General features: G+C 46.9%; 1 protein-coding gene and 1 pseudogene across 1 annotated transcript in view; one reads left to right on the plus strand and one right to left on the minus strand.

Moving 5' to 3' along the window:
• LOC119383707 (calumenin-B-like) overlaps nucleotides 1-24249 on the minus strand; it is a 583129-nt gene that overhangs the window by 557244 nt on the left and 1636 nt on the right. The gene's annotated exons all lie outside the window — the stretch shown is intronic.
• Nucleotides 15766-21140, plus strand: LOC119381902 (uncharacterized; annotated as a pseudogene).

Consider the following 24249-nt stretch of genomic DNA (forward strand, 5'->3'; position numbering starts at 1 on the left):
GGCATGCACAAGTGGGGGGCAAGGGAGGCGGCTTCTCCCACTAATCATCTGAGGGGGACGACAAGTCTGCCCCATACCTTTACTCAGTGGTACCTGTGCCATCATTATTAAAAATACAAGGTTATGGCCAAAAATGTTTTTGCTGCTAATAGTGGTCGAGGACCGCTGATGTTGCATTCCAAGAGTTGTTTGCTTCCCATTTTTAACCCCCCCCCCCCCCCGGAAGCTGGGGACGACAGGCAGGATGTTGTGGGAAGCACGTCAATGCTACATTTTCATTTTTGTGTCCACAACCGGTGAGGTGGTAGTGCGGTGATACCTGGGCCCTCAAATGGGGGGAACACGGCGCATCGCTGTGCATGCTATTTCAGAACAAAGTTGTGGTCTACGTTCTCCCTTTGCTCCTTTGGTAACACACTTTCATCTAAAAAAGGATAGCAGGGGAATCTTAAGGGCTCGTTTTTCTTTGTTAGACACAGCACTAATTACATCTGACACACAAGAAAGCTAAGGAAAGTATACAGGATGTTGTTGGTAGTAATTACGATGTAAATGTGAAGAAAGCAGAGTAGACGTAAACATAACTTGCCGCTGGCAGGGACCAAACCTGTGCCCATAAATGTCCTTTAAAGTATGCTGGTGGGTGACCGCCACTGTAGCTCAGTTGGTAGAACATAGGACGCGACATTCAAAGGTCGTAGGTTCACCCTGCCAGCGGCAAGTTATTTTTCACCACTGTACTTTCTTCACATTTACATTGTAATTGCTACCGACATCCCCTACACTTTCCTTGGATTTTGGTAGTTGTAATAAACTATCAACTACTGAAACTTAACATTTGAAGTAGTAAGAATTCACTAGTCTGTCAGCAACACGGACAAGTTGTCATACACGAAGTTCTCATTGCTGTACATGTTTTCTTTTAAAAAGTGCGTTTGAAAAACGTCAATGCAGAGCTGCACTTTTTCACGTTTGTTGACCATGAGCTTGTACACAAAACCTACTGTCAGAGCACAGTTTCAGAGATAGTGCCATGTCCCTTATGATAACAACAAATGAAACATTCATATCACACATGTGTCACTTCTAACGGCAGAGGTATGCGTGCCACTGCATGGCATCAGTCAGCACATAGAATCAAAGCGTACCTCGCAGCATTGCAGCCAGTAGGTCTCGGTGGCAAGAGAGCTCCACCGACTGCTTCCTCGTCCCTCCAACTTCCAGGTGAAAGGCGGCCTTCCCAGTCCTCGCTGTCTGTGGCACCAGGGGGGCAATAGGCGGCGGAGGATGCTGCAGACTTTAAGAAGAAAGTTCTGCAACACTATGCACGCTCCAATGTATGCCTTTATGTTGCCTTCTTTCGCCTTAATGGGTCGTCGCAGCATCCTCCACCTTTATGCCAGGATTCCAAAGGTATTCTCAATGACGTGGCGTGCCCTGGTCACTCTGTAATTGAAGACGCGGCGCTCGTGGGCCTTGCTGTCGTCCTCATGGAGTGCTGAAAAGGACAACACTGAGCGCTGTAACAAAAACAACCTGCACAAGTCTTCTTTCAAGTAGTGCTATCACTATTCATTACAAATGAAAAATGCGGTCAGCCATGCACTGTCCCAAGGGTCAAGTAAAGCTAACTTGCCATCATAGGCGTTACTCTAGGGCACTTTGAAAGACCTCGATAAATCTTATTGGCTATTTAGATAGAGAAAAAATTCGGCAGATACCACGTAACGTGGGAATCGGTGCTATGCGAAGCATGCGCGGGATGGTGACTGTGGCGTAATTTTTCATATTAAGCGAAACGTTACGGAATGACGCTAGAGAAATGTGGAAGTGGTACACACACACTCATATGCTGAAGAGTCGCGTATGTATTATATAACCATACCAAAACGAGATGCGGTAAGCTGATATGTGGTGCTTATATTCTTCAATACTGGATAGCGCGAATCCGAACAGCACAAAGAGAAACACAAATGCACAGCACAGGCATTACTCTAAACGAAGCTTCATTCAGAAAAGTTCCCCTGGATATACAGACAGCCGAGTGGCACGCGCAGGCGCACTGCACGTACGTTACAGTCACAGTTGCAGTTATTACAGTTGCGTTACAGTTCTTATGCTTATACTTGTCCGTTATGACGGAGAGCGCACGCACGTTTCACGGACCGGTGTGTATGTGTAGAAGGGGTTCTTGACAGTTCTAGAACAAGGTCATCATTACCATGATCAGTGAGCAGCAGCAGCTGGATCGTACTTGTTAATCGGATCTGATCGAGATTGCGGCTACGAGGGATCCTAAGTGTAGTGGAGTGCGAGGTATAGCTGCAGCTGGCGGAAATTCTGGATGCCTCTTACGATGAAATGACCTATGACGCCTCCTGTCCTGGATGTGGCAGCGAGTTCTATTGATGCCCTGTACACATGCAAGCCGTCTTTCACGCAGTATAACGACCAGGCGTTGCTGGTTCTTGATATATCAATTGTGAAGTCTCCGGTAATGATGAAAGGTCTGCCTCTCTCGGCACATTTATTGCAGGAAGCATTGACCCCGATTTTTGCGTAATCGACGGAATCCACATTGTGGACCACGTGAACGAGTGCATGGTAGTTGAGCGTCTTCCAGGGGTGTTCTGTCTTACGCTTCTTCACTTTCCTTGCGTCGGCCGTGGTGGTAGAGCGGTTACGGTGCTCGGCTGCTGACCCAAAAGTCGCGGGTTCGATCCCAGCCGCGGCGGCCGCAATTCGATGGATGCAAAATGCTAGATGCCCGTGTACTGTGCGGTCTCGGTGCACGTTAAAGAATACCAGATGGTCGAAATTCTGGTACCCTTCGATACGACTTCTCTCGTTATCATATCGTGGATTTGGGACATAAAACCCCAACAATTATTGTTATCATCCCTTTCCTTGCGTGTCAATGTGTGTGTTCGCGGTTGATCTGTTGGTTGAGACTTTGTATCACCTGTGGCACAGACCCGCATAACATGAGCTCTGGTATGCGGGTATGTGCCACACGTGACTGAGAGAAAGGGTTTCATGACGTACGCGACAGGTATTTTGCGTTATTCATGTCATGAGCAGTGAATCTTGTTCGTCATACACTGATCCCCTGCTAGGCCAATTTTGGTATATTACAAGTTATGGAGACGACCAGGAGAGCGTCCAGACGTAGACGGCTAGATAGATAGATAGATAGATAGATAGATACGTAGATAGAAACGCCCAAAGTGCCTGAGGTTCGCTGAGAAATGCTTCGCATTTAAAATCAGCGAAGCTCAAAATGACGAAAGAAGAAGGCACATTCAAGCACACGCCGCAACCAGTGTGTGTTTGAGTGTGCCTTCTTTTTTTCACTGTATTGAGCTTTGCCGGTTTTTCCCGCATGTAATTATGAAGTTTGTAAATATGAATATGCAAATATGAAATATGAATATGAAGTATGAAGTTTTCCAGGCCTCTGAAGTAATATTGGCTATTGAAACATTTTTCTTGTTACTGCTCTGACAAGGTCTCACGAGTAAGTAGTGAAAGCTGACCACTAATGTGTTGTATTTGCACCTATGCACGTGACATCTTTTTCTCTACAACACTAAGGTATCCAATCATAAGAGGAGTGTCCCGACATTTTTTTCCCACAAATTGCACATGCTCTACATTTCTGCAGACAGCTCAAGTGTCACAATTTCATTGTAAAGTTAACATGAGATGGCAACAGAATATGTGTATGTGTGTAAAGGCACACTGCAAACCCATTGTAGTTTCTTTTCACTTTACTACATGGCAGCATACTGGAAACACTGCTTTACTAAAATGTTTAAGAAACATTGCGTCCAATGACATTTACTGCTAAGAATTCCTAAACAAGTCAATTACGCATATAGGATTTCTTCCTATAAAAAGGTATGCCTTCCACCTTAGTGGTCATTGCGTGTCTCTGTTAATTGCAAACTAGCACCGAAAGGGCGTGTGTGACCTACAGTACACTGCAATCTGCTTCCTTTTTGATGATGTTCCATAGAAAATGTGTGTTGGGCTTCCCAAATTTCTGGCATACCTTTCTGTCATAATGAGGATGTTTGTGTATGTATGGCATGGAGTACTTGTAACGTTAATGAGCTGAAGCTCTAGTGTGAACTTTTTGCGCGCTACAAGGAAACAAAATCGACGCAGAGAGAACGACATGGGGCAACTCTCTACGTTGACTTTATTTCCTTGTAGCGCACAAAATGTTTACACTATGTACAAACTGGCCCCTACCCTGGCTCTTCTGAACCTGTAGCCTGAGGGTTAAAGTTGGTGGTAGTTAAATTCCTCGAAATTATTCCCAATTTGTGTATGTAGCTTTATATGAACAGAAACAAACACGTTTGGGGAAAGGGCCTGCAAGTTACGCCCGCACAAACGCAAAATTAATTTTTTTTAATATGCGGGGTATAACGTCCCAAAACCAAAACGCAAAATTTCGGCTGCACCCCTATTGATCAGAGAAATGCACGTTTCAAAAGACAAAGGCATTCTCTGTGCCAAGATATATTATGTCTGTGTGCATCTGTTTCATTTTCCTTTCCGAGTGCAGACAAAGGTGCTTGTAATAACTTTGTTTTCCAGTGTGGCATCCTCAACCCTCCTCCTTTGTGCATGTTCGTAGTTATAAAATTCCATTCACTTATAACCACCATCATCCTTAACGTCCATAAGCAGCAGCTGAACATTGTTTGCAATTAATATGTGCATAAGCACTGCTGTAAGCCTGACAGCTTATGCTGCCTTTTAAAAAAGAGCGAACACAGATATTGAGATATTCAGCCACCTATGCTGTGTCGCAAGCCACAACGGCAGGGATTACAGTAGCATATTTCCTGCACAGCTCCTTTACATAAACTGAAAAGAACTAAGCATTTCATTCATACACTCTTAACTTACTCCGTCTTGGGTAGGGCCGATTTCATGTACTCCTTCAGCGGGAAGGCCTCATCACCAACGAAGAAATATGGAAGAGGACCCTCGTTGCCAACATGACTCATTGGCGGCAAGCCCAGTGCCCCCAGCAAAATATTCTTTGGAAGAGTGGAGCGGGAGAAAATCCTGCCATCACTCTCGCTTCCAGGGTGCCCAACTTCCACGTATATGAAGCTGGGTGAAAAATAGTGTTTCACTAAGACTTTGATTCAAGTATGTAACCAAAGGCCACGAATACTCAGTGCACTGGAACCAGTTGTGTTTCTACGAAGCATGTATTTTGAGAACGAACCATAATTGCATACAATAATCACTCATTGTTGGATGAGTGGTGTTAAAAAGAACAAAACAGTATTGTTCTTTTGCGCACCATCGATCTCTAATGAGTTACCAAATCGCCCAGTAGTCCGTTCCTCTGAAGGGTGGATTGCTGTGTACCCTTGCGCTGTGCTGTGCTGTGTACACTCGTGTACACATGGCCATGGCGAGTTATACACATCACACACTCTGTTGCATATCACTTGCCACTTTGTGAAAGTCTCTAAATTAATGAAAATGCAAACATCAACTGGAAACTAACTGCGATAGCTTAAAATGTTGATCCAAGCGCACATTGCAAAGTGAAAACCCAGAATCACCTGTATTGGGCATCACACACAGCAAGCAGCGACTTGCTGAAGAAACGTTTGTAGTTGAAGTCCACGGACCCGGAGTTAGCAGGGCACTCTATGGTCACGTGCTTTCCGTCAATTGCTCCAAGGCAGTGAGGGACATTCCACCTCTCGTGAAACCCCTGTGATATCTGCAGCAATAGAGGAAATCAAATGCTCTATATAAGTGGCGAATGCTTTAAACTTTACATTCGGTTGCTTCAAATACTAAAACCACACCCTGACATGCATACATACTGTGCTCTTGCATTTGTAGGCAAAGTGAGTCTCTCCCGACTAATACCTTCAGAAAACTTCAACGTCAATATGAACATTGTAATTATGACAGAGATTACGACAGTGATACTACGCCGAACAGGTTGAATAACAGTTTCATAATGAACTCTGACAGGCAGCCTGCAATTGCTACTGAAATGGAATATTTATTTCAAAACATATAACTTATTCAGTGCGAATGAACATAAAACCACGGGTGTTATTAATCTGGAATAGCGACCATCCTCATGTGTTCCTCTGTGTTGAGAGGGCCAGGATTAGGAGGCGCAAAACGGAATTACATCATTCCCAGTTGAGTTGACATACAACATTTCATCATTTCAGTGAAGCAGTGTTTCCAGTGTTTTGCCACGGCGTAGTTCAGGTAACCTAGGCTGATGGGGGCTTGCAATGCATTTTTACATGCATACACATTCATTTTCATCTTATTTCACACATCAGCTATGTGAAAAAATGTGGAAAACGTTAAGAGCAAATCTCACGTCACACACGCCTCTGATGACTGGGTTACCTTTAAGTAGTGTTGCATCAAGTTTTCCAGTAAAGCTGCTATTGTCTGTGAACAGCCTTCACTATGAACACTTGAGATCTTGTCTGATCAATGCGCACACAAATTGCTCAAATAGCCGTTTCATGTCTTTAATTGGTCCAATCTATTACGCAGTGCCTGAAGGTAGTGTCGTGAAGCCTGTGCCTATTTGGTAATGTCCTAACTACTATTTAACTACGCCACACAAAGCAGTACAAGCAAGCAGTGTGTCTTGTTTGGTTGCTACAAGCCTGCTGGAAAAACAAGCATGGCATACCTTCATCCACTTATCTGCCGTTGAAGGGTGCTGGAGTACAAGCCAAAGGGCCTGAGTGACCTCCGCCACTATAGAGGAGACTGTGGACCTTCCTGCCAGAAAGTTAAAGGCCACGTCCCTCTGCGTCTCACCTGTGGCCAGAAACCTGTTAAGGCAATAAGATACAGCATTAAAGAAATCAATACACTGAAATTGGCATGTGTTAGGTGCACTGCTCAGCCCTTATGATGGCAATCCTTTCTGAGATAGCATTCTTTATTAAGTCAGGTACCTTCACAAATTATTTCACTTTACATGTGACTGGTCACTTAACATTTACTGCTTTCTCAGCGCACTGCTTGCGCGTTCTGCAAGCAGCCGCATATGCAGTGAATATTCCTGTGTGTACTTCTATGAAACAAGTGCTTCACTTATATCACGTATACATACATGCGTGCTTCAGTTGTACACATTTTGTGGAATCATAAGCATATATCAGACTCTTCAGGGGTCAGCGTACGCGCTCACATTCCTAGTCAAGTTCAAAAAGGGCTTCCAACACGTGCTCGTAGCAATGCGCAAGGGATGCATTTCTGAAAAGTTGTAGCTGCAAGGTGAATCTATTTCTTGCGACACACATTGCTGAAGACTATTGTTTAAAATAACTCTTACACGGTGCACTGCTGCCTACAATACGTTGCGTCATTGCCAATTTAACAGAACACAACCATTGATGTAGCAAGGGGGGCTTAAACTCTCGCCATGTATTTTTTTTAAATTTCGCATGTGTACATGTGCAAGCACGCGCAGACACACACGCACACACATACATAAAGTGTGCGTGGTTGAACACCCTCCCTCCCCCATTTTGAAAAATATTTCTGGCGTAGGTATTCTTTGAGTGCCTCAAACAGGAAAGTGATTTGTCGTGAAATTAATGCCTGCATCCTTGCACACGCTACCTTCACTGTAGTAACTATCTGCTTCAGATGATTCCTGTTATAATAGGTAATCGCGCGTTACATAGTATCTGCACGTCAGGAAAACAGAAAATGGGAACTGAAAGGTTCATAACTGGTATGTGCACACTTTCTTTAGGTCCACACTATAAGGACGAACATCATGCCTTTGTGTAGCGCATTATAACATTTTCTGGCGTTTTACGTGCGGAAACCACGTACAGATTATGCGGAAAGCCAAAATGAAGGGTTTCGAAAATTTAGGCCACCTGGGATTCTTTAGCGTACAAGGTACTCCAAACATTAAACGGAGCATGCGAGCTGTGGTCAAGCTGACCATGTGATCATATCGCCCATGGTCAAGCTGACCATGGGCAATATGACCATGTGATCATGTGAATAGCGCAACCATTACAAAGCGCTCAGGCATAATTAATCATCATCAGGAGTAGCATCATCAACAAAGTGTGAAGCTGCGCGTATAGCCTTACGAATGCGTTGTTGATACTTCGCTGATGTGCACAATGATGAACTATGGCGTTGCAGGCACATCACAACTGCAGTTGCAATGGACACACAATAGGAGGTGTCCACTAGTAAGAGAAGCCTGGCAAGTCAATGAGAAGACGATGCGAATGGGGCCTGATCAGTCTATCGCGTTTTTGAAGACAAGTTCTCAAGCTCTCGGTTCCCTTGGGCAGAGCTTTGAGTGAAAGAATGTTCTCTGGTGGGTATGTGCTATCTTATCGGCACATTCCCACAAGAAAACAGCCTACTCTTTCAATCACTCGTTCAATTCATTCATTCAGCGCACACGACGAGTTGAGCTGCTCTTCCCTGTGCGTGATATCCGCGCAATTCGGCGCGAAGAGTTGCGCGACGCTGCCGACGGAGATCAGAAGCCACGCAGAAAAAGTTATGGCAGCTTCGCAGTAGCGGTGCCAAGCCTGAAAGAAGAGCGTGGCCTTCCTTGTTTCTCTTCTTTCTTCTCTTTCTTTGTCTTTCTCTCGGTATATTTTGTATCTGTGTCTGTCTATTTCTTTCTCTCTCTCCCTCTTTCTATCTTTCTTTCCCTTTCTCTCTCTCTCTATCGCTTCCTCTTTCTATCGCTCTCCCTCTCTCCCTTTCTGTCTGTCTCTCCATTTTCTATCTCTGCTTCACGTGTTTCACCTGCTGCACTTCGCCTTTATTCTTCTCTCTTTTTCTCTTTATGTCGCTGTCTTTCTCACTCTCCCGATTACGCTGTCGCGTTCTATTCTTGAAGGCGAAGCTCAAGCGCCCTCCAAGTTTTAAGGGCGAAGAACCTTAAGCGGTATTCACACGGAGGACAAATCATCGGGGGATAAAGGCGGAGACTAGTGACGTCAGCTCGCGAGGAGAATTCGCCTGAAATGTCCCCCATTCACATGGACGAGGCGAGCGGAGGGGGAGACCAGTGTTGCCAGACTGCTCTGGTGGTTTGTACCGCCCGTTTCACCGCACGACGTCGCGGTCGTGACCGCGTCTGAATACCCCTTCTGAATAGCGCGTCGGATTCCGCGGGGGAGACGGGCGATTGCGGATCACGTGACCGCGACGTCACGGATTAGTGAGTGGACGCGACCCCCCCCCCCCCCCCCGCGCTTCCTCGAAGGACACGGGGACCTTTTCCCCGACAGGACAAACGATCCCCCGGCGGTGGAGGATATAGCGGAATTTCGGGCTCTTGCTTGGCCACATTGTTGCACTTTCTCCTGAAGAGAGCGGCAGCAGTGGGTGTCCAGTCTGCAGCTGGTCGTTAGCAGCTGGTGAAACGGATGGTACAAGCCACCAAAGTTGTCTGGCAACACTGGTCTCCTCCTGCGTTCGCCTCGTCCGTGTGAGAGGGGGACATCTCTGACGAATTCTCCTCGCGAGCTGACGTCAATAGGCTCCGCCTTTATCCCACGATGATTTGTCCCCGTGTGTATATCGGTGTGTCGGCGTGCATCGTCGTTTGCTCCATTTGCTTGAGCGCAAGAGAGGGCGCCACCTCCTCAGCGCTCGCCGTATGGCGTGAGAGAGCGAACGGAATGCGTTGACTATGGTAACGCTCTATCTGCGATGAACTACCAGCTCGCAAGGAACGAGAACGCGCCCTCGCCCGCGAGAGACAACGCCGACGCTGGCAGCGTCTGCTAGCGAGTTTCTCGATTGAAAAAAAAAAAAAACCGACTGCTTGCGCTGCGTAACCGTTCACTGGCCACCGCGTATATATAGGCACTGGATCTTGACCTGCAACGTAGTGCCGGTGGCAGATTTCTCTTGTGCGTAGTTGGAACAATAGATTTGCAGCGTGCACGTTAACTAAAAGCGGACTGCGGGTCTCTGTGACTAATCTTTCTTCTGTCTCTCATTGCCCATTAGCAGTGATTTTGCTGTGGGAAACACCGGCGCATACTGCATGCTTCGCCCCGCCACAGGTTTCACGTTACTTTTCCCTACATGATTCGCCCCTGCCCAAATTTTCTTGAAGAATTTGCGGGCATTCCAGCTAATACAGAAAACGAGGCGAGCCGGACCACTTCGCAGCTTCGTCTGCTTCGTTTTTATATGAGTTTTTTGTTTTGTATTCGATTTGTTAACATTCGAGCCAACGCTCAACTTCGTTTTGGCTGAGGGCGAATTCCGCTGTGCTCCTTGGAAAACATATTGCCGCTAGGTGCTAAAGCCATAAAAGAAGAAAAAATTAAGGCACCTTCGCACTAGTGGTGCAAAACCTGAAGGAAGTTGGCTGTTTTGTGCGTTGTGAAAGAAATGTGAAAGGAATGACGCTGAGATGCCGTGTAAATGCTGTGTACCGCGATGCCGTGGAAACTACGCGGGGGACACGAAGGTGCACGTATTCCAGTTCCCGAGGGAAGGCACACCGCGAAACGGCTTGAGTTCGCGCTGTACCGCAGGAAAACCTATCGGTCACCGATAATTCCAGGGCAAGCTTTTTATTTTTTGGCATAAAAGTGATAGTTAATTGAAAGAATATTGTAACGAAGGGGAAGTACTCCGGCGCAGAGGCAGCATCATCGAGCGTGCAGCAGAGGCTCGAGCTAGCGAACTGTGCTCGGCACACTGCGTGACCAGCAACCAGCTCCACACTCAATAAATCGCCTTTATATTTGGTGGAGGTGCGGGGTAACGTTCCCTCTACCGTCCCCCTACTATCCTGGATCTCCGCTCTCGGCGGCTACCTTCTGCTATGCCGGACGCCACCCAGCAGACGCTTCCATCGCCACCTGGCCTGGTAGTGTTCCACAGCGGGAGCCTTCGATCTACAGCGGAACAGACGACAACGACGTTGAAGATTGGCGGTCAACTTACGAACGGGTGAACGCTCTAAACAAATGGACGGACGCGGACAAGTTAACAGGCGTGTCGTTCTATCTCGCGGGTGTGGCCAGTCTTTGGTTCAAGAACCACGAGAAAGACGTCCGAACATGGCCGCTGTTCAACACGCCAATTACGGCAGTATTCAACCGACTCGGCGTTGTTTTATGCACATATTAGTCAGCTTTCAGGCTCATTACACACGTACGGGTTGAAAGCTTTCGATGTGTATGAGTGACTTGTTTTGCTTGACATGACTGTATACAGTCGAAACCCGCGATAACGAAATCCCGAGGGAACGAAATTCTCACCGCAACGAAATATTTTCGGAGCACCGGCGAACGCCCATAGGAGTCAATGCATTTCGTAACTCGCGACTACGAAAGATATTCATACTGCAGTCCCTCATTAACGAAATTTTTGAAATACAATCGAAAACTGCTGAAATACTGTCAGGCTACACTTACATTGTGCAAAACTGTCACTACAGCGCACTTGAGAAGCAGCCGCCATCATTGTTTACAAAAAAACATAAAGCTGGCGGCAATGATGATGATGATGGCTTGCCGAAACACCTGCTCGTTATCGCGGACTACGTAGCTAAATCCACATTCCTCATGGAGTTTCGTTCGATGGCTTGGCTCTGTGCTTGGCTTTGTCGGCTTTGCGCGCACATGGTCGCGTGTGTGGAGCCATTTGTGGAGCGTTTGCTTGGTCGCTTGGTGCAACGTGAACCTGTGTGTTGCGACTGCTTCGTCCGATTTCGCTGCCTGCGAAGATGACGCCTCCAACGAAAAAGCGGAAGTTCATCACGCTGGTAGATAAGGCTGCAATCATCAGTGAGGTCGAAAAGGGCTGCAAAAAAAAAATGACATTGCCGAAGAATTCGGCGTTGCGTGCAGCGCGCTGTCCACGATTCCGCGCTGATCCAGCGGAGCCGGAAGAAGGTTCGCCTGTAGGCGCACTTGATGACGGTACTGGTGACAGCGCGGTGCCGCCGTCACTGACCAGTAATGGGGAGAACTTTGTGCCGTGGCAAACGAGATTCCCGATCGAGAGGCATGAAAATGCTGCATGGTAAGGCCCGCCAAAGCAAACTTACATACTTTTGGAAATAAAATGTGTTTTTTTTTTGTAAATTTCATGTCATTTCTGCTGCATTCTCGCGCCAACGAAATTCCCGCAAGAGCGAACTTTTCTGCTTTCCCCGCCGATTTCGTTATTGCGGGTTTCAACTGTACATTGTACAGCTTGGATACTCACAATGAATGATGCAAACCTTACTTGATTGACGTTGTTTTTGCCAGTCGAGGCCAGTTTAGTGACCCGGCGATAACTACTACAGACCCGCACCGCGATTTAGCAACGACAAAAACAGCAGTGAGAAGCGCAGTAGCGCGACCAGCGCGAACCAGCAGCAAAAAAATGCGTTTGTCTAATGATGATGATAGTACTTGCAGTGACATCTCGCCTTGCTCTATTGCAGTTCAGTATGCCGCCGCGACCGTTATTTTCGTACTACAGCCACAGGTACAGTTTCCGTTTTCTAAAGTGGTATAGATGTGCTCTGGTAATAACGTCAATAACATTCCCTCCAATCATGAGCGTCGGCAGGATTTTGTCTTGGGGGGTGCAAGCCTGTGTTGCATCGCGGCTGGGAGAAGGGGAAAGCGCTGGTGTAGCTTGGGTGGGGGCAAGTGCTGGTGTGGCTTGAGGGGGGCAAGTGCCCCTTTTGCACCCCCCTGCCGACGCCCATGCCTCCAATGCGAGGCTGCTTGTGCAAGCGTGGTGTCGTCTGCGTGCGCTCCTCTGCTCCCCTGAAAAATTTATCCAAACCTTCGATGGTCTGAAAACCAGCCAGCAGATGCAAACATTGGTAAAGGCAAGCTTCTTTACTAGGCAGGTCATGTACATAACGGTAAAAAACTTGTCTCTGCTGACGGAAGCATGGTGACAGTTCGGCGTCCCATGCGCGCAATAACGCTCCGTTGAAGACCATCAAGTTTACAGTAAGCATCTTTATCCAATGGTCTCGTTTTATTTCATTCTGTTTTCTTGTTTTGAAGCTCTGTCGAAACAGATGCGTCATTGTCGCGACCTGCGACTGCAGAGCAGGCATAGCCGGCTAATGCAGGCACGCTGCGGCAGTGGCCGTGTTCCTGCAGCGATTTGAAAGCGAATCGAACACAAGTCATGGGAGAGCCAGGGGTGTGCCGACCGCTAGGAAGGTATATCCGAAAAGTTCAAAGATAACCAGGCTGAAACAAAAGCAAGTTGATATCGATTATATGTAGGCTGGACAATACTGCATTGATTCGCAATAAGCAATACTGTATTGATTCGTGTTCGAAAGTTTGCATTCCAAACGGAAAAATAAACGCGAAAGGAAAGGCGTTCGTGCGCCATCTCGACCGGCAGCCGGATGCAAAAGACATATGGTCGTAGTTTGAAGGGACTCGCGTCTGTTTTGAAGGCATGCCCGCAGAAAGGTGGCAGCCCTTCTGGTTGTATGAGGTTTTAAGGGGAAGGAAAGCCGATACTGCCCGAGCGCGCCAGAGCGAAAGGCTAAACGTTAAAGAAAAGATCTAGAAAACGGAACATGTGCTGCGAAGGAAAAGCAGCGCATTCAGTAAAATTAGGGTCTTTCTTGTGCACGTTTATTACGTGATACGCTGACTTGTGCGCCTTTCCATTATGGCGAATGGAAAAGTAGTTCCTCTCAATCATCTACTCCGGTTCTTTGGGGACATCGAGTGCGGTTTGATCGACCTTTCGAAAGCGGAGGAGGAGATGCCAGCTCACGTTTCCCCTGTCGAAACCACGACCGTCAAAGCTAAAGTACAGCTTTTTGACTGGCCTACAGTGCAAAAAAAAAAAATGGCCTAGCTACTTTGGCTCAGGCAATGAGGACGAAATTACCGTTTTAAAGAGAAAAGATTTCATTGCCAGGCTTGTTACCTCATTACATTTTTCTCACTGTGCTCGAATTCACGGACGCTGTGTGCGTTAAATGTATGCTTCATTCTTTAATCTGGCGGGCTGCGAACTAAAATTTTACCGGCATCATGCATCACTCACTGAGGAAGATGTACACAGTATTTACAGAATGACTGCGCAAGGCCAGGTGGAATGGAGAAGACAGACTTCTGCGCATAACAGGAAGAAAGGTGGCAGTTTTTTAAATCTAACAAACAACGTTTCTATTTGCATGAAGTGCACCCCGACGTAATCCAAGTGGTCGTGTAGCATGCACTTACCATTTAAGCCTTTCACAGGCTCGCAAAATAGCCTCTGTCGCCCAGGAAATGCGGAAAATAGTGCACGGTCGTAAATTGAAGAAAAACATTTTAAAGAGCCAGCTGTTAAGTATGGAATCAGGATAGAGCCAAGAGCCCGCTCTGCATTCAAAAAACAGCACAGCACAAACGTATCTACATATGGACTTGTTTCCTCAAAGATACCATGGCTGGCATGCTCCCCAGATAGAATTTTCAGGAATGTCTCTTCATTTTTAAGCTCAAAATTATGTTACCTGACAAAGTGAGTTCTTGTGTGTAACCATAGGTGTCCGAAGAACTTCATTTTTATTCACTTTATTTTCAAATTCAGAACAGAGAAACAGGAGACCATTCCCCTTGAAATCAAATGTCCCTACAGTAGACGGCACGGCAAGCTAGATGCGGAACCACTACTCCCATACCTGGAGAGGAGAATGAATGCTGTGACGATAAAGAAACGCCACACTTATTGCAGCCAAGTGCAGCTCTCTTTACACGCGCTCCAGCTGCAAGAATGTTGGCTGTACGTTTACAGCCAGTTTGACAGCCTTACACTTCGTATACCAACACTGCGAGAATTCTATTTCACAAAATATTTCAAATGTCTGATCACGAAATTGTCGAACTCATATTTGTTTTTGTGTTAACTAATTTTACACCTAATCAGTACAAGCTTAACAGTGCAATGTAAAGTATCAGTGCAATACCTATACAACTCCAATGTTTTGTCACAATGCAACGATGTTAACAGTGCAATACTTATACAACTTCAATGTTCTGTCACGATGCAATAAAAACATGTGCCTCATCATTCCTTTCTTTCCTTTGCAGAGATACCTGGCTTAAAATTCGTGATGACGCAGCAACATGCACCGCATCATCAATGTAGCCGACAACTCATGAGGGACCCGATGGCTCAGGATCTTAAATATCTTGAGCCTCTGTATTACCCTTTCAACATTCACTCTCAATGACGCAGTTTCGTAGGTAGCATCGACATCTGACTCTGTCAGTTGTGGGCCTGTTGCGAAAGGGGGCATTACGAGAGTTGCTTGTTGTTCACCGACGCCTGTTCTTATCCCAGGAAACCCTTTGTCGGCAAGAACATCACCAGGTTCAACAATCGTTCATAATGGCATGTGCACAATCACCATGTGCTTTGCATTTCGCATCGCTTCTTTAGGATGAGTGTTTACGTTCGGAGCTCAGAACTATGTCACGAAAAGTGGCCAGTATCATATGCTCACCTTAACGACTTCTAATAACACTGAACATCTGCAAAGCGCACTCCTTTAAAAAAAAACCACATCTCCCACAGTGCTTTGAACCAGTCACCGCGACGTGCAGAGAAAAACCAAGGAGCTCGAGGCAAAGCTATGGAAACAGCGGGATTTGACCCGGAGGCTGCAAGCAAGATAGCAGAGGCAGCGTCATGCCTTAACTTAGCTTGGGGACGTCGTCCGGAGCGTCCGCTCCCCCAGCTGTAGCTGCACTCATGAAGGCTCAGGTGAGGACGAACGCTGTGAGCCGCGTTGGTCGCCGTTGATCGAGCGAAAACAAATCCTTTGCCCTAGTGCTATACTTCCATAGTCAAAAGGGTTATAAATACTGTAGGCGACTTCTGAGCAGGGTTGCCAATGGTGGCTACTTTTCGCCAAATTGGCGAATTTGAGAGGCCCGTGGCGACCTAAAATTATGAATGGCGACATGGCGAATTTTTGGCGATTTTCGGCTTAGGTCTCCACCGAGTTTTGAATCCTAAGCTCAGTGTCTTCCCAACGAATTAGCGGCAACATTCTCAGTACTTTTCTTGGTTTTAGACCCACGAGTAGAATGTGCACATTACGCGTCATTCGGTATGTCCGTCCTGTAACTCGTGTGTACCTCCTCAATTCATCTAGAGAGATAATAAAACGTTTATTTGATGCTCTGTGAAAATAAGATCAGTGAGTGGGATCCTTAGTTCGGGATGCCATCTAGATGCAGGAGGTACTGGAACGTCCCCCAGCGACATTCTAGCAAAATGTAAGTCAGCGGACTGCCTTGCAAACCGCGAGGGGGCAGTGATTGACTATAGGTTTATGGCTTTAGGTGCTCTAAGCTTATCTGAAGTTTCGCATCTGAAGGGGCAAGACGACGGGTTGGCCGCGTGTTCCGACCATTTGTTCCGCCAAAGCTCCAACTGCTCTGAAGTGCTTGGCGACTTATTCACTGTTGCAGTACCCCCAGTTCAGCTCGCAAAGACTGTTTTGGAATAGCGAAGAGAGGCGGATACGTGGCTATTTCTGCAATAAAAATTATTTATTGAGGCATTTTTCACTGTTCTCGGTGAACGTGTGCAATAAAAACAATTGCTATATAACATTTTACATTGTTATACAGCAATAACGCATCGGGTTGACACGTGTAGATATAAGTAACTATAAGAAAGGGTCGGTGATGTCCGGTATCATATTAGTTCACACTGAAAAGGTGTAAGACTCACTAATGATTGGTTCCTGTAAGAATTCTGTCGTGTTACCTTCAATAAACCTTTTAATCCTTTTAATTCATATAAGGGTACGTAAAGCTGTCTACAAATAATGCTTTCACGGTTTTCGCCCAAGCTTTATACCCCACTTTTAGTTTTGAAACGAGAGGACAGGGGTGGAAGGATATCACGAGCGTTTCGTTCATTCACCCTTGCGCCACCACGCACATCTTGCGGCTAGTCGGAGAAGCAGCACCATGCACTCCCATGGTGAAGCAGGCGATACGACTGGCATCGAGAAACGTCAATATAATTTAAGGGTCTTGGATGGTACTGTATTCTACGGGGCTATACGTGAGTGGAAATTTTTATTACTGGGTATGCCGCACATATCTAGAATGGCTACTTTTTTGGCGAAATTTGTAAAAAAAGTGGCGACTTTTGGCGACTTTTTGCTCGTCGTTTGGCGACATTTACTCGAAAGTCAGTGGCAACCCTGCTTCTGAGGCTGTGGTCAGTGCGATCTTTGCAGTTATGGCTTAGGGTTTGGGTTCTTCCCGCAAATCTTCGACCTCATAAAAAGACGAGCGGCTAACTTTTCCATGAGTGACATACCCTGTTGCATTATTTTCGAAGAAATGCACATTCATAAAGAGCTTTTTCACAACCCCCTACATGACAGCTTCGAAGGTCTGGAAGAATTCGATAGTGTTCAAGGCAATAATCTTTGCTGCAACAAGGCTCTTGTCTTTATGACAACAGTATCCGAACGGCATGGAAGCAACCCCTTGGCTATTTTTTTGGCCATCGAGGGGCGCCCACGAGTACTTTGAAGGACCTGCTTTTTTAAGGCTGCAAGTCCCTTGGGGACGCTCGCTTGCAACCAGTCGTGGTCTGTGACCAGGGAAACTAGCACGTGTCCCTTTTTGCAAGCCTTGTGACTACCGAAGAGCCGTATGCAGATATCGATGGAAGGAGGCTCTTTTTCATCTGCGATGCTCCTCACTTAAGTGTCTGCTAATTATGCTGTTTTAAGTATGATTTCAGAATAGGAGATCACCTTGTGAAGAGTAATTACATTAGACAGGCTTACGAAAAGGACCGCACGGAGATTCGTTCCATCCCAAGACTGAGCGACAGACATTTGAATCTAAGATTTGCATCAAAGATGTCTGTAGAGGTAAAGTTGGCTGCACAGGTTTTTAGCAATCACTGCGCAGCTGCAATGCACACGTTGGTCACTTTTCAGCGCCTACCCGCCGAAGCAATCCATTATGCACGATTCGCCGAAAGGGTAGACAGCTTGTTTGGCTGCATTAACAGTTCTCAAAGGGTGACAAAGACACCTTATGAATCAGTGATGTGCAATGGCTCTGTCCATAGTGAGTTTATGAAGGAGCGCATTGCGGTGTTTGAGAACATACAAGTAGTTGGGTGCCCGAGGCAGTCGCTTTGTGTGCGCGGGTTTTGTTTAAAATTGCGGTCAATTTTAATACTCCGTGACCATCTCACCGTTCATTATGAATTTGCCTCTCTACCCACTAGGAGGATAAATCAGGACGCGCTTGAAAACATCTCGATTGACGGGTTTAAATCGGGGGCTAACAATAACACCACAGCTCCTATAATTGCGCCGAGGACATGACATCGATCTTGGCTACTTTTCCAACTAACCATTCGGCGCAGTCTCCGGCTCTTGGTATGGGAAACATAACCACGCTTGGGATGGCAGATGATTATTTCAGTGACGAATTTTCGGGCATAGAGCAAAATACCCTACTTTAATATGCGGGTTGGTTAGCGGCAAAGTTTTTGAGATTACATGCATTCATCAGAACGGTCCAGAAATGCATTCCTACGGTCGAAGATGCGGCGTTTACCGAGGGCAACCAAGTGCTCCTTCATTTGAGTGTAAAATGCGCTGCAGAACTGGACTTCTGAAGCCTCTCAGTGACTTCCCCTACTTTCGTGTCTTTTGTTGAAGGCTGCGAAAATGTTTTCGAAAATGCGATTGGGAGCCTTTTCTACACGAACAGGGTAGAGCATACGCTGTGCATGCATCTTCACGAGAGAGAGAGAGAGATGAAAAAAGGAAGGCCGGGAGGTTAACCAGATATTAGCATCTGGTTTGCTACCCAGCACTGGGGAGGGGAAATAGGGGCAAGAAAGAGGGTCTAGAGAGAGAGAGGGGAAAAAAGAGGAGAAAAAAAACGCACGTACACACACAAGATAAAAAAAAACACACAGGGACGAAGTTCTTCTTACAATCGTTCAAAAAGGCCGGTAGATCGCAAGAAGCGCAGTAGCGCTTGCATGGCCTTCTTCTGTGACGTTGCGTCTTGTCGATGGCGTAGAATTCTTTCTTCCGACAAAGGTCGGTCGTCCAACTTGTTCAGCGCGTTGCAAAGATATAGTCGCTGTGCATTGTACAGTGGGCAGTCGCAAAAAATATGTCTAATTGTTTCTGCGTTTCCACAGTGGTCACAGGCTGCGGTGTCGGCCATCCCAATGCGGAAAGCATAGGCGTTGGTAAACGCAACGCCCAACCACAGCCTACACAAAAGGGTCGCGTCTGCTCGGCGAAGTCTTGATGGGACTTGAAGACTTAATGTAGGGTCAAATGAATGCAGTCGATCATGTCTGAAGTGTGGCTCATTCCATTGTGACGTGGTGCGTTGGCGAGCATGCAAACGAAGCTTCCGTGCAGCGTCGGTCCTAGAAAGCGGTAGTAGTAGTTTATGGTCTTCTGCGTGGGCTGAGCGGGCAGCTTGATCGGCCCGTTCATTGCCGATGATTCCGCAGTGACTTGGTAACCACTGAAAAGTGATCTGATGTCCTTTCTCAGTTAGGTGGTGGATAACCTCTGCTGTCTCTAGCACCAGCTGTTCGTGCGGCCCGCGGCGTAAAGCTGACAGTAGAGACTGCAGTGCCGCCTTCGAGTCGCAGAAAATAGTCCACTTGTGCATCGGTTGGTCATTGACGAATTGTAACGCTCTATGAAGGGCTGCCAGTTCTGCTGCCGTCGATGTTGTTGCGTGAGATGTCTTGAATTTAATTGTCGTAACCAACCTTGGTATCACGACTGCTCCGGTTGAACTGTTCGTCAGCACAGATCCGTCAGTGTAGATGTGGATGGAGTCTTGGTACTTTTCGTACAAGAGAAGCAAAGTGAGCTGCTTAAGTGCCGGTGACGACAAATCCGTTTTTTTCTGGACGCCAGGTACTGTAATGTTGATATTTGGTTGAGTAAGGCACCATGGAGGAGTCCGAGGTCTTGCGGCAGGAGTGAAGGAAGTTGGTATTGATTCACCATGGGCGGTCACTGTTTGGGAGTAAGATGTGCGTGGTCGGTCCGCTGGTAGAGAGGCTAGGTGATGGCGGGGAGTGCGAGCAAGATGTCGTATATGTGTCCTCAGCACTTCAACCTCAATGTGTGTCTTGATGAGGTGGTCCCTTGCGATGGCTATAGTCGCGACTGTTGATGCACTCTGGGGCAAGCCTAGACAAATCCGGAGTGCTTGAGCCTGTACACTTTGTATCATTCGTAGGCTTGTTTTGCTTGCGTTGGATAATGCAGGCAGGCTATACCGTAGGAATCCGAGGAAAAGAACCCTGTATAGTCGCAACATAGCGGCTGTGGACATTCCCCATGTCTTGCCAGCGAAGAACTTGAACAAATGACAGATGCCTGTCAACCGTTTTTTCATGTATGACACATGAGGGCTCCATGAGACGTCTCTATCATTATAACACCTAGGAACTTGTACGATCGGAGGTAAGGTATTCTTTGGCCGTTTATCATTACGCTGTAGCTCTCTATTGGTTTGCGCGTAAATGCCACAAGTGCACATTTCTCAGAGGAAATTTCTAGACCTCTGTTACGGAGGTAAATAGTAGCTTCAGTGGCCGCTCTTTGAATTCGAGCTCGCAGTTGTAGACGTGTCACTGCAGACGTCCAAACGCAGATGTCGTCTGCGTACATTGACAGTCTGACAGTGCTTGGCAGGTGCTCGTGGAGAGCGATTAGCGTCAGGTTGAATAGTACAGGGCTAAGTACGCCACCCTGGGGAACACCACGATGGCTGTAATGTAGCGAAGTGTCGCCGTCCGCGGTGCTCACGAAAAAAGAACGCTCAGAGAGATAGCTCCGTAGCCACTGAAACATCCGACCACCCACTCCTACCTCTCCGAGAGCGGCAAGGATAGCTTCATGGGTGACATTGTCATACGCCCCTTTAACATCTTCACGAGAAGGTCCAAAACACACTAATTATGATGCCTTGTTTCATCTCTTCGCCCAAGTCAGGCTGCTTCGGTTTGCACGAAAAAGAAATGCTGAGATTGAATGTGCGCAAGTTAAGCGTCAAGCTATGCAGCGAGCGCAAAACCTAAGCAACTGAGTTTTCTCAACGTATTTTACAAGCGATGAGATGAGCAACGTGGCGAGTCTGCTCAGAAAGAAGGCAAACTCATTTTAAAGGAAAATGTCCACGCACACCTTCCCATGGGCGTTACCCAAACGATGCGGAAGCGTTGTGTATAGTGTAATGGTGGCAAACATCGCAAAATAATCACAAAACGGAGAAGCGCGGTTGCAACAGCGAAAGGGATATCCATGAGAGGATGAAGAAGGAGCGAGTGGTGCGGCTCTTGCACACCATGAAAACTTTATTTCCCAAGCTTCTAAAAACTCAGGGCGGGTCCTTTAGAAGGGACTACCGTTGGGCTTCACTAAGCTCTGATGGCCCGTTCTGCTACCACTTATGCCATTCAGGATTGGATTCAGGACAAGGTGACCTCCCATTGCGCTAACATTCTTTTCGTGTCATTGATTCCTTTTAGTGAGGGATTGTCTGTGCGAAACCGTATGGTGTGTAGCAGGTTGTCTTTGTTTTTTACAATGTGGGCAATTTCGGGGCAGGATACAGAGAGGGACAGAAATGGCGTACGAGGGGTGGAACCATCAGCCGGTTTGCGTGCACTCTGCGTAGCATCAACCACTGGCACGCGCCGGCACGCGTATGCACGCGCCTAGGCGTCAAATGCGCCTCTCGGCGTCGGTCGCGGAGGGCTGTACGCGTCCATACGCCTCGAGGCGCGAGGGGTCAAGACGACTTTGATATTTTCGCCTACGTCACCACGCGTACGGCGCGCCAACCCATCAGAGGCCGCGATATCTCTGAGCGCTATGCCTAATGGCCGCCGCTTCGAAGGCACCTCCGAGTGCTGGGCAAGCACGGAAACTACGTTCGCAAATGCTCCTGAGTGACCACGTCGTCATCCAGTACGACGACGACACGGCGAACGACCGCGAGTGCTACCAGTGGGACGCGGTTTCGTGCCGAGTTCGAGCCACGCTGACAAATCCAGCGAATGCCTGCCGGCTGCCCTTGCGCCGGTTTTGAGTGCGATTGTCGGCCGAGTGAAAATATCGTATCTACTACTGCGGCATGTCGCTGCTCCTGTGCTTTGATCTGTGTAAACATGCTTCGGAGGTTTGAAGTCTTGAGCGTGAGCCCTCGCCTCTCGCCAAGTCAATTCAGAGCGGTCTAGAGCGCGATCGTCGACCGAGTGAAAACATCGTACGAACTACTGCAGCATGTCGCAGCTCCTGCGCTCTGCTCTGTGTGTATCTGTGCTCGGAACGGGTGTAAACATGCTTCGGAGGTTTGAAGTCCTCAGCGTGAGCCCCCGCCTACCGCGAAGTCAATTCAGAGCGGTGTCGTCTGCATTCATCGTAGGCCTCTACCGTCGAGTTCGTGTGAACCAGCTCATGTGAGGAACTTTGGTTGAAGGAAATTGACGGTAGTTGTTTCCGTCGAAACATAGACACTATATATGACGTCAAAGACTTGGCGTGGCGCTTACGCAGGAGTTTCTATCTGCAGTGTGTTTGTTTTCAACATCGGCATTCGCCTCATCATTGCCGAAAGCGAACACCGCACTTGCCAACACATTTCGGTGGTGTGACAACGTACATGAGGAGGATTTGCAATATTTGCGACGCTGACACATTGGTTGACTTCGGCGCAAATCGTTTGCGTGTGTTGCCAAGCTAACAACAAGCATGCGCTTGTTGGTAGCAGTGTGACGTGATTTCGGGCCGGGTACCAGCGACGCCGACACATTCAGCTGTCAGCGGTCTCATTTACATTCATGTATAAAATAGAAGCTCGAACATGCGCGAGTGTGGTGATCGAAAATGAAAGTTGCATGATTAAATGCTGCTTGTGTTGCCTGCTATTTCACTTCTTGACTCTTGGTCTGCTTCTCTGCCGTGCAACCTTAGCACATGCCCAGTTGCACATGCCTTGTTTTACATGTTGTCTATCCTGACACACATTCTCCCTAGTCTTTTGTGATACTCATAGACGGGAGAATGTGAACAATGGCGCTTCTCCATCGTTTTACAGTTTACTTAAATATAACATGTGTTTTGTTTACAGCTGGACAGCTAATTTGCTAAAAAGCTTGTAAGTGACAAGCACCTCCATTGAAATCTGAGGTGCACAATGACACGATAGTAAGAAGAGAAGAGCATGCCATCGTACGTATGTGCAGAAGGAATGAAAGTGCAATATTACTGTGCTGCTCTTTGTTTAGAAGGAATTCAAACGGTGCCTCACTGGAACCTCAGACACTTGTGAGACCATTCTAAACTGCGCACATATTTATCTCTTCCTCCAGACTGAATCCAGCTGAAATAATTATTTGATGGTTTCGAATGCCAAATCCTTGGATGTAATGCAAGGACTATTTCATTTCTGTTCAGTTCTTTGTATATGCACTAACTTAGACTATGCATGCACTTAAGCATAATTGAAATATGAAGACATTCAGTTTAGCTATATTAGACAACTTGCCAAAGGCTTCTATACAGTGCTCTGGTGCAATCCTATGACCGATATCTGTTGTATCACGAAGTTTCAGGCACGATTTATTACGTTAGAGGGTACTTTGACTACTGACGACGTGGAAAGGCCTTCTACACAGTGCTTGGTTCCAATCTTATGACCGATATCTGTCGCATAATGAAGTTTCAGGCACGATTTATTATATTAGAGGGCATTTTGACTACTAACGACGTCCAAAGGCCTTCTACACAGTGCTTGGTTCCAATCTTATGACCGATATCTGTAGCATCATGAAGTTTCAGGCACGATTTATTATATTAGAGGGTATTTTGACTACTGACGACGTCCAAAGGCCTTCTACACAGTGCTTGGTTCAAATCTTATGACCGATATCTGTCGCATCATGAAGTTTCAGGCACGATTTATTATATTAGAGGGCATTTTGACTGCTAACGACGTCCAAAGGCCTTCTACACAGTGCTCTGGTGCAATCCTATGACCGATATCTGTTGTATCACGAAGTTTCAGGCACGATTTATTACGTTAGAGGGTATTTTGACTACTGACGACGTGGAAAGGCCTTCTACACAGTGCTTGGTTCCAATCTTATGACCGATATCTGTCGCATCATGAAGTTTCAGGCACGATTTATTAT

This window comes from Rhipicephalus sanguineus, chromosome 2 (assembly GCF_013339695.2).
Source record: "Rhipicephalus sanguineus isolate Rsan-2018 chromosome 2, BIME_Rsan_1.4, whole genome shotgun sequence".
Lineage (NCBI taxonomy): Eukaryota > Metazoa > Arthropoda > Arachnida > Ixodida > Ixodidae > Rhipicephalus > Rhipicephalus sanguineus.